Here is a 13,324-nt window from a genome sequence, read left to right on the forward strand (position 1 = left end):
CCCCCCCTCCCAGAGCCAGCACCCCAAATCCTGACCCCCCTCCCAGAGCCAGCACCCCCAAACCCCCTCCTGCACCCCAAACCTCTGGGTGCAGGAGGGGGCTCTGGGCTGGGGCAGACTCCCTCCTAGAGCTTGCACCGCTCACCCCCTGTCCCAGGCTCAGCCCAGAGCCCCCTACCACACTGCAAACCCCTCAGCCCCAGCCTGCACCCCCTCCCAAACCTCAACTCCCTGCCCCAGCCTGGTGAGAGTGAGGGTGGGGGAGAATGGAGTGAGCAGGACGGGGCTTTGGGGAAGGGATGGGGTAGATCCTGGGTAGCCCTTAGATTCAAAAAGTGATCTTGGGCGTAAAAAAGGTTGGAGACCACTGATCTAATATATCCATCCCACCAGATACCATAGTAAAGTCTGAAATGCAGTTACAAGAGCTCTTAACCACTGAAATAACTAACTAACTGTTTATGTCAAAGGAATGGCTGGGGGGGGGGGGGCGCGGCGGGGGAGAAAGCGTTTAAAAAAGCCATTCTAGAACAATCCTAAAACCCAGGGCATTCAGATGTTCTTTTTTCTTGTTGACAGGCAAACAAACAAACAAAAAAAACTCTTCAAAAGACAAGAGAATTAATGTCCAGATACCAAAGGGAGGTGGGAGCAGGAAATCTTCCCAACAAAGCCAGTAAAAACAGCACATTCAATATCACTACACCACTGAACTTCCTTCCAACTCCCAAGAGATGCTGGCATGAAATAATAGCTGCTGCTTCAATACTGCAGATAAAATTTCTTTAAGATAAAGGTGTGTTACTCAAATCTACACTACACAAAAGAAACTGATGCAAACTGAGTCTCCTCCCTCCATGTAAATACCTTGCATACCACAGCTAATGTTGACTCAGTGCAGACTAAGTTTCCCCCAGTGCTGTGTACCACAAAGCACTGGAAGGCTCAGACGGTCACAATCACATTGGAACCAAGATGCCAGCACATTTTTCTTCAGAAAGAAAATGTTAGCATTTGGTCAGTCACTCATTTCCCTCAAAAAAGGGGGGTGGGGGGGGGGACGAACACCTCCTAAAAATATAAAAATCCCAAAAGGACAGTAACACTATTTGTAAATATTAAGAGCCCCAGTCATGGATCAGAACCCTGTTGTGCTTGGTGCTGTACAAATACAGAACCCCACAGTCCCTGCTGTGAAGAGTTTACAATTATAATTATAAGACTAGATGACAGATGGATAGACGGACCAAAGGGAGATCAGCACAAGGAAACAGCAAGATACTACTGGTTAGCATAACAGGCACACCAGCAGCCTGAAGTTTTGTACACATACCAGCAAAGAAGAGCAGAGTTTTAAGGAGGGTTTTCAAGGAGGAGAATGAGTGAGTTTTGTGGATGTTTATGGGGAGCTTCTCCCAGGCACAAGGAGAAGTTTAAACAAGTATGCAAGAGAGCCTGGCACCTGGAACAGAGGGAGCTGACCTTCAATACTGAAGGAGAGATAAGGCTACCCTATTTCCCAAAATAAAAACAGGCTGACTGCCCGAGCCCCACCGCGCAGCCCAGCGCCTTGAGTCGCCAATCCCCCCAACAAGCATTCTTCTGCACCCCCTTAGGAGGGCACACCTCACTTTTTTTTTTAGCAAAACTGGGCATTTGATCATCAGTTGGCCAGAGCAAACGAGAGAAATGCCCAGTTTTGCGCGCACACACAAAAAGTCAGGATGTCTGGGAGAGGGATTGAAAAGGGGACTCCCAGCCAAAATGGAACGTATGGTCACCCTAATGAGAGATGATAGGTAGGGCATAGATCATGAAAGGCCTTGAAAGTGAAGACAAGTAACTTATCAAACGTAAGATAAAGAGGGAGCCAGTGAAGCGATGCAAAGAGGGGTTATACAGTCCAAGCAACAGTCTAGAACAGGGGTAGGCAACCTATGGCACGTGCGCCGAACGCAGCACGTAAGCTGATTTTCAGTGGCACTCACACTGCTGGGGTCCTGGCCACCGGTCCAGAGGGCTCTGCATTTTAATTTAATATGAAGCTTCTTAAACATTTTTAAAACCTTATTTACTTTACATACAACAATAATTTAGTTATATATTATAGACTTATAGAAAGACCTTCTAAAAACGTTAAAATGTATTACTGGCACGCGAAACCTTAAATTAGAGTGAATAAATGAAGACTTGGCACACCATTTCTGAAAGGTTGCCGACCCCTGGTCTAGAAAAATGATCTTTGCAGCAACATTCTGAATAGATACAAGTGGGGCAAGATGGCATTTGTCAAGTACAGAGAGAAGAACATTATAGTAATCAAGATGTGAGACGACAAGAGCTTGGATCACAGTTTAAGATATATGGTGTTTCCTATCCATCCAGATAGCTGAGAGATGTTATGGAGAACAAAATCAGCAAGACTTGGATGTAGCCTGGATGTGAGGACCTAGAGAGGTCCAAGTTGAAGAGAACACCTAGGTTATGGGCCTGAGTGACAGGTAGAATAGTGGTGCTGTCCACAATGATCAGAAAAAAAGGTAGTAGGGAGGGCAGGAATTAAGAGGTCTGTTTTAGCCATGTTGAGCTTGAGCTGATTGTTAGACATTTAAGGAGAGGTCAAAGATGGGCTGAAGGAGTTTAGACAGAAGGAGACATGTCTAGAGTAAAGGTAGATGTTTGAATCATTTGCAGAGAGACTGTAGTTGAAGTTGTGTTTGCAGGTTAAATTGCTCAGACATAAGAGGCAGAGAGAGAGAGAGAGAAGGGGACCAAGGACAGAGCCTTGGAGGGACATTAGGAGGATCCGCTGAAGGACATGTTGAAGAAGTGATTGGAGAGACAGTAGGAGAACTGCGAGGAGACAGTCACAGAAGGCAAGGGAGGACAAGATTTCAAGAAGAGCATAGTTGACTGTCAAAGGCAGCTTATAGATCAAGGAGGATAGGGTCTAGGATGAAACTGAACTCCAGAAAGGGATTTGTTTCACTTTGTTTCCAGCTTTGATCGAGGTACAAAACAGACTCAGACTTTAAGGTCAGAAGGGACCATCATGTTCATCTAGATTGACCTCCTGCAAATTGCAAGCCACAGAACCTCACCCACCCACTCCTGTAACAGACCCCTAACCTCTCGCTGAGTTACTGAAGTCCTTAAATCATGGTTTAAAGACTTCAAGTTACAGAGAATACACCATTTACACTAGTTTAAACCTGCAAGTGACCTGTGCCCCATGCTGCAGAGGAAGGCAAAAAACCCAGGGTCTCTGCCAATCTGACTCGGGGGGGGGGGGACCCTTTGTGACCCCAAATAAGGCAATCAGTTAGACTCTGGGCATATAGACAAGACCCACCACCCACATACCTGGGAAAGAATTCTCTGTAATAACTCAGAGCCCTCCTCATCTAGTGTCCCATCACTGGCTGTTAGGAGATACTTGTGCGAGCAGTCGCAGATCGGCTACATGTCATTATAGGCAGTATCATACCATCACTCCTCTGATGGTTAGAAATCTTCACCTAATTTCAAGCCTAAACTTGTTGATAGCCAGTTTATATCCATTTGTTCTTGTGTCCTCATTGGTGCTTAACTCCTCTTCCACCCTGGTATTTATCCCTCTAATGTATTTATAGAGCGCAATCATATCTCCCCTCACCCTTCTTTTGGTTAGGCTAAAGAAGCCAAGCTCTTTGAGTCTCCCCTCATAAGGTAGGTTTTCCATTCCTCTGATCATCCTAGTAACCTCTCTCTCTATATCTGTTCCACTTTGAATGCACCTTTCTTAAACACAGGAGACCAGAATTGCACACAGTATTCCAAGATGAGGTTTCTCCAGTGCTTTGTAGAATGGTACTAACACTTCAGTATCTCTACTGGAAATACTTTGCCTGATGCATCCTAGGACTACATTAGCCTTTTTCATGACTGCACCACATGGCTGATCACAGGATGACAGCCAAACACACCCAGGTCTTTCCCCTCCTCTGTCACTTCCAACTGATACTTTCCCAGCTTATAGCAAACAAACATTCTTGTTCTTAGCCCATCTTTGCACTATTAAATTTCATCCCATTTCTATTACTCCAGTTTAGAAGGTCATCCAGATCTTCTTGTACAGCAACTCCTCGCTTGTTAGACATAACGTTGCAGTTATGTTCCTGAAATATGCGACTTTAAGGGAAACGATGTTAAGCAAATCAAATTTCCCCATGAGAATCAATGTAAATGGGGGGGGGGGGGGGAAGGTTAGGTTCCAGGGAAATTTTTTTCACCAGATAAAAAAAAACTATATATTATATAGATATACACACAGTATAAGTTGTGAACAATTTAATACTGTTCACAATTATGATGATTGTGAAGCTTGGTTGAGGTGGTGAAGTCAGAGGGTGGGATATTTCCCAGGGAATGCCTTGCTGCTAAATGATGAACTAGCACTTGGCTGAGCCCTCAAGCGTTAACACATTGTTGTTAATGTAGCCTCTCACACAAGGCAGCATGAACACTAGGGAGGGGAGACAACATAACAGACAGACACCCAGGTTGTGTGTGTGGGAGAGAGAGATGCACACTGCCCCTTTAAGTAAGCTGACCCACTCTTAAGTGCATTGTCTTTTCAAGTGGCTCAGGAAATTGAGAGCAGCTGCTGCCCCAAGCACTCTGTCTCTCTCCGTCTGTGTCCCCTCCCTGCTCTATATGGAGAAGGGGTAAGTGGGGTGCAGGAGCAGGGGGAGGAGGACACCCTGACATTAGCCCCTCCCCCCGCACAGCAAGCAGTAGTCTCTGGGAGCAGCTCCAAGGCAGAGGGCAGGAGCAGCACATGGCAGTGGGGGGAGGGACAAACGAACTGCCAACTATTGATAGCCTGCTGGGTGGCTGCAGCACAGGGAACTTAAGGGAGCAGGGAGCTGCCGGTCCACCCTGGTTCCAAGCCCCCCACCAGCTAGCTCCAACGGGCTGCTCTTCCTGCAAGCAGTGGACAAAGCAGGCAGCTGCCAAACAACAACGTTAGAAGGGAGCATTGCACAACTTTAAACGAGCATGTTCCCTAATTGATCAGCAACGTAACAAAACAAAGTTAACCGGGACAACTAAGTGAGGAGTTACTGGATGATATTCTGGTCCTCCTCTATACTGGCAATACTTCTCAACTTTGTGTTGTCCGCAAATTTTGTTAGCACACTCCCACTTTTTGTCCCAAGGTCAGTAATAAAGTTAAATAAAATTGGTCCCCAAGACTGATCCCTGAGGAACTCAACCAATAACCTCCCTCCAGCCTGACAATTCACCTTACAATGAGCCATTCTGAAGTCTCCCCTTTAACCAGTTCCTTTTCCACCTTTCAGTTCTCATATTAATCCCCATCTTCTCCAATTTAACTAATAGTTTCCCACATGGAACAGTATCAAACGCCTTACTGAAATCTAGGTAGATTAATCTACTACTTTGTCTAAATAAAAAAAAAAAAGGAAATCAGTTATCTTCTCAAAGAAGGAGATCAGGTTGGTCTGGCACAATCTACCTTTTGTAAAACCATGTTGTATTTTAATCTCAATTACTGTTTAGCGCTACGTCCTTAACTACTTTTAAAATCTGTTCAAAGGCCTTGTATACAATTAGTTTAATCTCAACAGGCCTGTAGTTTCCCCGATCACGCCCTCCACTTTCTTAAAGATAGGAACTATATTAACAATTCTCCAGTCATAGGGCAAGACCCCTTAGTTTACAGTTTTGTTAAAAATCCTTACTATTTGGCAATTTCGTGTGCCAGTTCCTTTAATATTCTTGGATGGAGATTATTCAGGCCCCCTGATTTAGTCCCACTGAGCTGTTTGAGTTTGACTTCCACCTCAGATGTGGTAATTTCTATCTCCATATCCTCACTCCAATTATCCCTCTGCCACTAACGCAAAGCTTTTCCTTAGCCTCATTAAAAACTGAGGCAAAGTATTGGTTTAGGTGTTGGGCCATGCCTAGATTATCTTTAATCTCCACCCCATCCTCAGTGCTTAGCGGTCCCACTACTTCTTTCCTTATTTATATGGCTATAGAACCTTTTACTATTGGTTTTAATTCCTTTTGCAAGGTCCAACCCTGTTTGGCTTTTGGCCGTTCTCACTTTATCCCTACACTTTCTGACCTTCAAAAGGTAGCTTTCCTTGATGATCCATCCCATCTTCCCATTCCTTGTAGGCGGTTTTCTCTTAATCGCCTGTTTTGGTCTGCAACCCTTCCTTACAAATTTTTTCCCCTTGCTTGGGATAAAGGCTTCAGATACTTTAAGTCAAAGTTGCAGAAACTAATTCCAAGCTTCCTCCACACTCAGATCCTTGAGTTCTTCAATCCAGTCCACTTCCTTAACTAATTCCCTTAATTTTTTAAAGTTAGCCCTTTTGAAATCAAGGATTCTAGTTGCAGACCTATTTTTGTTTACCCTTCCATTTAGGGTAATCTGAATTAGCTCATAATCACTCAAACCAAGGTTGTCCTCTACAACCAGTTCCTCTAGGAGGTCCTCACTCCTCACCAATACCAAATCTAAAATGGCATCACCTCTTGTTGGTTCAAAATACAGTGTTTACCTCTATGTATACAAATAGTTCTGCCATGGATCTTAATGGGATTGCAATGGAGAGCAAAATTTGGCATAACAATGTTCAGGAAACCATCTTACTCTTCTTTAAAGAGTTCAGTAGATATTTTGATCTCTACTGTAAGTCACCTTTTTAAAGAAGTGGTTCCATTGTAATCCAGGCTGTTTGAATTACAACAGCAACCTGATCCACCCAATGGGAGAGTGATCTACGAAGTGACACTGACAGATTGAGATAGTGAGGAAGCAATGCCAGCTACTCTGTTAATGGCATCTTCTGCCCAATACAGCAAATGGTGGTCCTGTTGGCTCTGGAATAAATTGCTCCCCATATTAATATTTTTATATTATATAGATAGTATGTAGCACAATTTCTAGTTGTACCTTCCTGCCAACTGCAGTCAAATGAGGACATGTCAAAGAAACAGTAAATACACACTGGCACAATAAAATTCTTGATATTTTGGTTACTGGGATCTGTGTATAGAATGAAGTGTGAAAATAGATCATGCAATAGTAACTGGGAAAGTATGATTATTCTACCAATAAACATGTGTACTCTCTCAACTCAGAGCAATGACTGTTTTGATTTCTGCCACTCATCATCACATTGCCCATATGCCTGGGGCAGCCTCCCTTTTCCACTGTGCTAAATGTATTACTTCCCCTTCAATTCCTACCTCAAATCTCACCACTGATGTCAATTCTAATCAACATTATTACTATTCATTCCTGCCTTATTCTCATAAAAGGGGGAAGGACACTAAGTTGCAAACACAAAAACTAAACAGGCCCCATAATCTTTGTTTGCTGTAGCCCTCTTCTCTCCCTCCACTTTCTCTTATGATCACAAAATTTAGCAAATGTAGTTTAGAGCAGAGGTTCCCAAACCTTTCAAGCTGTGCCTCCCTCTGGAGATTCTTGTCCCACATGCACCCCCCCCCTATGTATCCCCAACACGGGAGACAAGAGGGGGATAGCCCAGCCAGCTAAACTGACAATTTTGGGGAGAGAAGGAGGTAGGGTGTGGAGGGTGCCTGGGAGGATGCAAGAAGGGATGGACGCTGAGTGACTGAGAAGCAGGGGGATTGTATGAGAGGCAGGTTCTGGGTGGGGAAATTGGGTGTCCTCAGTTCACTATCATCCCCTCCCATGTGCACACTCCAGTCGGGAGTGGGTACCAGGTGCCCAGCCGCCTCCATCTCTTACTTGGTGCAGAGCCCAGTGAAATCATTTGCAGCTGATGGGGAGGTTCCACTTGCTCCACCATGCTGTTGCTTTCTGACAGCATGAGGATACAGTTATGCTGACCTCTCCCACCATATCTGGTGCCCCTGCAGTGCACCGGTGCCTCAAAGCTGCCCATCTGACCCAGACTTGAGTGAAGCCCCCTTCCCAAGCCCAGGCAAAATTTCCAGTCAAGTGATGGCAGCGGCCTCCTAGCAGTGGTCACCAGGCTGGGCCCAGGGCAGTCTGCGGAGCCCAGTTGACTCTGAAATGCCTCTGCTTCACACTGTCTGCCTCCCCTGGTAGCCTGGTCACAACCACTAAGGGATCCTCCGGTTTACTGATTGCCATGGGCAGGAGGGAGGGGAGAGGTGCGCCACGTCCTCACTCCTCCCCCCTCCCCGCGATAATCAGCTGGCTTGCAACATTCAGGGGGCAGGAACCTCCTCCCTCCCTCCTGCCTGTGACAATCAGCTGGTTTGCAGCGTTCAGGAGGCAGGGGGAGCCTGCGCGCCAAGTCCTCGTTCCTCCCCCTCCCTCCTGAAAATGCCACAAGCAAGAGGAGGAGGGGGAAGGCGCTAATCCATGGGGGTCTGCCGGCGGGCAGAAGGCACTGGGGGGGCATTGGGGAGCTGATAGGGGGCTGCCAGCTGTGGACAAAGCAGGCAGCCAAACGACATTATAACAAAGCATTGCACAACTTTAAATGGAGCATGTTCTGTAATCGAGCAGGGACGTAACATCGAAACAATGTTAAGCAAGAGGACATTACGTGGGGAGTTACTGTAGCTTTCATTAGAGCTTGACTTAGACTGTCACACTGCTACCTCACATGGTTATAAAAGTGCTATCCCATCCACACCAACAAAAAGAGCCCTTAAGTGTTAGAACACAAGTGTCGCTAACCATGGCAGACACCTGTAATGCCCTGTCTATACTGGAAGCAGGCCTATGTTTCTGCAACCAGTCCAATACCAGTCAGCTCTGTGTTCTTGGGGAACCAGGGCGTAGTATCCAGCCTGTCTGACTCATGAAGGACACCCACCCCCGCAGCCTCTGCTTGAACCAAAACCAATCAGAGGAAAGACTTACAGAAAGCAATGAAAAGGCGGTGGGAGACAACTAGACCTCTCCTGACAAGGGTGATAGTATTAAGGCAACTCCCCTAGCATCATCTGCTAGAAAGATGGGACAGGGAGGCATCTCCATTAGCATACAGAATGGAGAACAGAGATTCCAAGGCAAGAACCGCACTGAACTCTGGGACCAGAAAAGCAGGGAAGCATTGCATGATGGGGGTCTCTGCCCCAGATGTTAATGAACTTACGCCTGCACACACCCAGCTCAGCAGTTATCAGACCAATTCTAGTGATGAATCCTTGATTGATTACCAAAATACTAAAGCAGCTTAATTGCATTGTGAGCTCCCTGGAAGGATGACCACCCACAGCTAGGAGTGATCAGCTCCTATTGTCTAGCTGAAAGAAAACCCTTGAGTCATCAGTTTACCCATACACAAATCTAGTGTTCTCCCTTGAACCATTGTTGTTTCCCTACAAAAAAAACCCCTTACCCACACTCAAGTAAGTGTTCTGATGCATGGATCCAAACTCTGCATCAGTTCCACTGGGACTCCATCTTCTCCTGACTGATTATGCGGAGGGCTCTGCCTGTCTCCAGCACTTAGGACCCTGAGCTACCACCATCACCAGGGCCGGCCTTAGCCAGAGCCGCTCGGCCGGGGCCGGGCCGGCACCCCGGGGCCCGTGCCGGGCTGGAGCCAGAGCCGCTGGGGCGCTCGGCCAGGGCTGGACTGGGCCGCGCCTCCCCTCCCCGGAGCCCTCCTCACGCCCCCCCTCCCAGCTTACCTGTTGCTGCCGCCGCCTGCCCCTGCTTCTTTTCAGGCTTCCCGCGAACATCTGATTCGCGGGAAGCAGGGGAGGGGGAGGAACAGGGGGCGGAGCGTTCAGGGGAGGGGAGGAGGGGGAAGTGAGCTGGGGGCGGGGTGGACAGCTGCGGGGCCCTCTTAGGCGCGGGGCCTGATTCAGCCGAATCGGCTGAATCGGCCTAAAGCCGGCCCTGACCATCACCTGGGAACCCCGACCAGTTCAAGCTTCATGAAGTGGCGAGACCCCAGCTTTCTCTGTGTTTTCTTTTCTACCTCAGGCTTTTGGCTTCCCCATTTACTCTGCAGCCACACTCCTCTTACCTAAGCTAAAGATCCCTGTAGCACCCAAAAATACTGTGCGGTTTGCTCATCAAATGGGTTACTACCAGAACAACTGTAACGTGAAAGTGGGGATAGGGACGTGCTGAACCTGTGACATATGAGGGTGACAGCTTGGAAGTGCTGCTCCACCCAGCCTGCTCAAGCTTACTCTATTCCAGTGCGGTACCTGTGGCATGTAAGGGGTCAGCTAGAGAGTGCTGATTGACCCAGTCCATTCAGACTTGCTCTGTTAATATGTGTGTATGTTCATCTGGTTCTGGGGCTGGAGGAACCCAGCCCTAGGGAAATAGGTCCTGCAGGATCGCTCCAGTGGGAGGGGACTTGGAGAAGTAGAGCTCCATATGAAAGCACAAGTGACAAGCAGTACATTGATAGAATTACAGAACCCCCCCCCAGAAGAGTAACCCTAATAAATGAGCATACCCCAAAGTAATGGGCAAATCTGGTAACAAGTCTGCTCATTCTCCTCCCCCTCCCGCCCCCTCCCCTATATCTGTCTGGTTACAAACATGGATGAGTTGTGTTCAGACAAACAGCTTTTTGCCTCCCCCCACAGGACCACAGGTCAGCCACCCATTCGAACTATGCTGCTAGCTTAATATCTCTACAGTCTGAGCAATGGCAATGTAACGCCTCATTATGGTATAGCATGCTCAAAGATCATGCACACAGAGCAGCACACTCTGGCCATGTCCTACTTCAAGAGATCTGGGAGTTCCTACCTACAAAGCAATAGAGGTGGGGGAAGAGCGCCAAACAAGTTACTGGAAAACAATGACAGGCCAGCCTAGGCTGCTGGCAAGGGTAGCTACCACAGATAGAGAATATTATCTTGATGTGAATGGATGCAAGCCAGGCTGGTACTAAACAATTAAATTAACCCATTACAAACTCTGTTACAGCTTTGTAAGCAGGGTTGTTTGCAGACTGGGAATAAATAGCTATATTGGTAGCAAAATAAGTTATATGGAAAATGTTATCAAACCAAATCATAGGCTGGCACATTCTAAACAAACACTGAGTGGTATTAACATACAAATTAAGTACTACATAAAAGAGAAAAAAGACATTCCTATAAAACAAGTTCTTAACACTGAAAACATACACAAAACAAAGCTGACAGGCAAGGATTTCAACACTCCCTCTCCTAACCACCTTTTATAAGTAAATCTTTGCTTTCCAGTTTTATATCTTGTCATTTCTGAAAGTGACTAGCAAAAATAGATTTCTATGGTAGAGAACGGCATAAATTAGACTTCCTATTCACAGGAAGGATTTTCTAGTTGTCATGGATGGCCAGAGACTCTGTTCATCAGCCTTCAAAAGGATGCATTTTCCTTCTAAATTTTTTTTATGGTTAATTTCCATTAAAAACCATTAATATATTCTGCTCATTCTCCTCCCCCCCCCCTTCCTGTTTTCAAAACCACTTATGACTACCTCCTGCTGACCCACCCCTACACATCACAAGGGAACTTTAAAAAAAAAAAAAAAAAGACCTTAAACAGGACTACCAGGTGTCACTAACACCTGCAGTACACACACACACACACACACACAGGCTTTTCATACTAAAAGCTTTTCCTGTCTGACAGTCTCTGGGGGTGTCTCTATACTGCAGCTGGGAGAGAGACTCCCAGCCAGGACAGAGACTTGTGAGAGCATGGCTCGCACTAGCTCACTAATCATCTGTGGTGGAAACTCAGGCTCTCAAGCCCACCTGACCCACCCCACCCCACAAAGCTTCAGAGCCTGAGCCACAACATCTACATAGCTACGTTTAGCATGCCAGATTGAGCATCGCTAGTGCAAGTCTGTCTACCCAGGCTGGGAGGCTTGTTCCCAGCTGCAGTGTGGGCATACCCTGGAAAACCCAGCTTGAACCATTACATCCAAGCCTCCCCAGGCAGTGTACTGCTCTGTAGGCACTTACATTTCATCAACTAGCCTTCATCAGGCCCCACCGCTTTTAGAACTTGGTAACTGGAGCAGCATGCAATCCCTGGTCAACAATGATACATACCACTCAAACTTAATACAATATGGTCCCGAAGACATTGTATTCAATTGCAGTATCTGTCATATCACCATGCCAGTGAGGTTCTAGATTGAGGGACTGAACATGGACCAATGAGAACAGAAAATGAGAAGAGGAGACTGTTCTAAACTCTACCCCACTCCTCCAAGGTTATTACACATTAACTCCTGCCGGGCTACTCCGCTCACCTCCTAGTCTCCATCTAGGAACTATCCAACAACCCCATAGGCTCCCAGTCAGTGAAGTACTGGGTTAACCAGCTGCCTTGGTCCCCATTGGCTCCCTTCCAACCCTTCATCATGTCTGGGGGCTGTGAGGGATAAAGCTCTTGGAAACCCCCACATGGTCTTCCATGCTTGGTGGCAGGGAGGGGAAACTGGAGGGGGAGAGGGGAGGGAAGAGAACCGGCAACTTTTTCCTCAACAGCACGAAATGTCACACATGGAACTGCACAAAACTCAGCAACTATATTTTTGTTTTACTCAGCCCTTCGACACTGTATAGCTGCACATTTGTTTGACTTCTTCTCTTCAGACCTCCTTCACGCATAACAAAATAGTACTTAAAGACTCTGAAAGTTTCTTAACATGCTTTATGCACTAGTAACAATTACAAAGGAGCAGAATTTTTAATTTATTTATTTTTAACTGACTGGTTCATGCACCACAGGTTCACAGACACACAGGACTGTGCTAGAGAGCTTTCATTGATTATACACTGATGGAGAAGAAAAACAAAGGTCATGCTGTTCAAGAGCAAAAAGGAATGGGATAAAAATCTAGAATAGCAGCTGTGTCATATCAAGTGATATGGTTTCCATGAATACCAGAAACCCCACTGTGCACCCAAGTTGCAATTATATCTTTAATAGTGAATTTACCAGCACTCATGCTCAAAGAATTCTGGGCTCTAAAAATAAGGAAGCATCTCTTTTAGACTCACAGCCTCGGACAGCATGCAGTCAAGTCTTCCACTTGGCAACTGTACTGCCTCAGTAATGAGTCTCAAGATTCCAAGAACAATGAACAGAGCGTAGCGCAGAGAGACTCCAGTACATATTGCAATGGAAAATGCACTGAGGGAATTTTATAAGGCCTTGCCCAATAGTAATGTTTTAAAGAGACATATTCAAGGGATCCCAAATACCAAATCTAGTATCCCATGTTATTTTAGGGAGCCCCTAAATGTGTTATCTGAGCACTTCTGGAATAGCTAACGCCAAAAACTTTTACATAGC

The sequence above is a fragment of the Terrapene carolina genome, unplaced genomic scaffold (assembly GCF_002925995.2).
Source record: "Terrapene carolina triunguis isolate 2854851 unplaced genomic scaffold, T_m_triunguis-2.0 Scaffold84, whole genome shotgun sequence".
Classification (NCBI taxonomy): domain Eukaryota; kingdom Metazoa; phylum Chordata; order Testudines; family Emydidae; genus Terrapene; species Terrapene triunguis.